The sequence below is a fragment of the Elephas maximus genome, chromosome 2 (genome assembly GCF_024166365.1).
Source record: "Elephas maximus indicus isolate mEleMax1 chromosome 2, mEleMax1 primary haplotype, whole genome shotgun sequence".
NCBI classification, from domain to species: domain Eukaryota; kingdom Metazoa; phylum Chordata; class Mammalia; order Proboscidea; family Elephantidae; genus Elephas; species Elephas maximus.
Window position 1 is genome coordinate 1,046,055 of NC_064820.1, and position 2,591 is coordinate 1,048,645.

Here is a 2,591-nt window from a genome sequence, read left to right on the forward strand (position 1 = left end):
GAGACCTGACTTCAAAGCTGTCTCGTTTTCAGACAGACTAACGGTGGCTCACCTTGAAGTCGGATTCCACTGGAGGGTGACCTCAGGAAACGCGCCTGGCTTTTCAGAGCTTTTTCTTATTAAAGAAAAACACTCAGCCCGCTCCCTCGGCCTCTAGATACACAACGGTGGATGTGCCCCTCCCCCCAGTCCTGGGCCTGGTGGCACGGGGCACCTTGGTGGCGACGAGACACCACAGCCTCAGACCTGAGTCCCATTGCTCTGAGGAGTTTTAAGGCAGGCGCCCTCCAAGGTCTAGTATTTCTCGGCCTGGAGCTGTGGTCAGGCTGGGGTCCCGGCAGCACTGGCCCCGTCTCCCCTTCTCAGTGGCCCTGCTGCTGGCCACTGCCTCTGGAGATGCGTCTAGGGTCCCCAAACTCCTACCAAGCCCCTGTCCCCAGAGCTGTGCCCTCCCTGTGCTCATCTCCTGGGATCTGGTGTGGTGACCCTGTGGCCACCCACCCCGTGAGTTGCCCGGCTTTCACCCATGACGCTGCGCTCACTCTCCGCATCTCCTTGGATGTCTCAGCCTTTGGGGGTTCCTCAGGACTGGTCTCACCCCTGCCTTTTCCCACGTGGTCCAGTTCTCCCTGGGTACTGCTGACCCCAAACCCTCACCTCTATCTGAGTGCCAACTTCACTCAGGTGCCCGCAGACACCCCACCCACCCCAGGCCCCATGTCCAGCACACTGCCCGCAGATACCGCACCTACCCTGGGCTCCACATTACTTTTGACAAGCCCTGTTTACACCAGCGTGGTCCCAAGATGCGTGTTGTTAGTTGGTGTCAACTCATGGCAACCCCATGTACGAAAACGTTGTCTGGCCTTGTGTCATCTTCAGGATTGTTGGTGTGCTCAGGTCATTGCTACAGCCACTGTGTACTTTGAGTGCCTTCTAACCTTTGTGGCTCATCTTCTGGCGCCGTATCAAACAATAGTCTGTTGTGATCCGTAGGGTCTTCATTGGCTAATTTTTGGACATGGATCACCGGGCCTTTCTTCCTATCTGTGCATTCACACTGCCACATGTGAGCCACCACGGTAGCACCAACTGAGAGATGGGTGGCACCACCTCCTATAAAGACAATTCTGTTGAACTAACCCACCTGCCAACGCGAACATGACATAGGTGCAAGTGTGGCTGGAAATGAGCAGCCACTGTGCCCTTCCTCGACAAACTGGGGGGTGAGCTGATGCCTCTCCCCCTCAAGGGTATTTATTTCCATGCCCCTGGGGCACCTTTGAGCCAGGCCTTGGCGGAAGCTCTGAGGAGGGTCTCCTCAATGTGTCCCCCCAGCTTTGTCTGCCGCTGAGCACCCACATGGCCACTTTGGACACTGGGTGTGAATGGACTTCCAGGAAGTTGCTGGGCACAGGTGAGTGCCAGCGTCCAGCGTCTCCTGTTGCTCTCGTGGTCAGGCCTTTGTAGAGGTTTGCCCACCCTGCACACTCAAGGAGGGGTGTGTGGGCTGGTAACTCCACCATGTGTGGGCTTGGCCTTGACAACAGAGAGAGAGGGCCTTGCCCATCACCTTTAGTTTACGAAACAGACCTTTCTAGGTCCTCCTAGAATGCCTGGAAGTGCCGGTCAAGAGCAGGGTTACATTAGACCCTTCAGCATGTTAACAGGCTGGAGCGAACCTGGCTGAGGGGACCCTTATCTGTCACCCTGGCCCTGGGCAGATGCAGCCCCCGACCCACACGTAGACTCTGGCCCTGGGCAGACACAGCCCTCATGATAGACGGCCCATGAATGACTCATGAGGTAGAGGACCCATGGGTGAAAGCAGTGCGCCTCACGGGGCGGGTGGCCACAGGGTCGCCACACCAGATCCCAGGAGACGAGCACCTCCACCATACTGCTTTTCCTGAAGAGCCTCTGCAGAGGAATCCGAAAAGTGGAGAACATTTTGCTTCCTCCTTCAAGGTGCCGGCTCCCAAGGAAAACAGACCCCTCCCAGCTCTGGAACGCGTATGCCCAGATTACACACAGCTGCCTGCTTTGGAGGGCGCCTCAGCACAAGAATGTGAAAAGCTGACTTGGCGCACAAGGCTTCTCCTTCTCTCCACCCCTCAGTCGCCCCCAAATGCCCCAGGCGCCCCCAAGCACCCACGCCTGTGTGGCCTCTCCAGGAGCCCGCCTCCTGTGCCTTACCCAGGAGGTGGCCGCCCAGGCCTCTTCAGGTGGACTGGGCTCGTGCCTCAGGCCGCCCTTGTCTACTCTGAGCAATGGCTCTGGGCTGCCACTGGGACAGGGTCCAGGAAGGCCGGGGTGTCGGGAGGACAATGGAGTCACCTCACATCTGTGCTCGGGAGAGTGGACTTGGCCCCTGGGGGCACCTGAGCCCCTGTGGGGCCAGCTGGGCAGGCAGGGGTGCTGGGGAGCAGGTCGGGGCCAGGGATCAACAGACAGTCTGTTCATGGTCTGAGCATGGGAGGTGGGCCGAGCAGCCACAGGGCCCCATGCTGGGTAGGACAAGCAGACTTCCCAGAGTGGGAGGTAGAGAGGTACAGACATGAAGTTTCCTTTAGCTAGACGCTTGGCCAGGA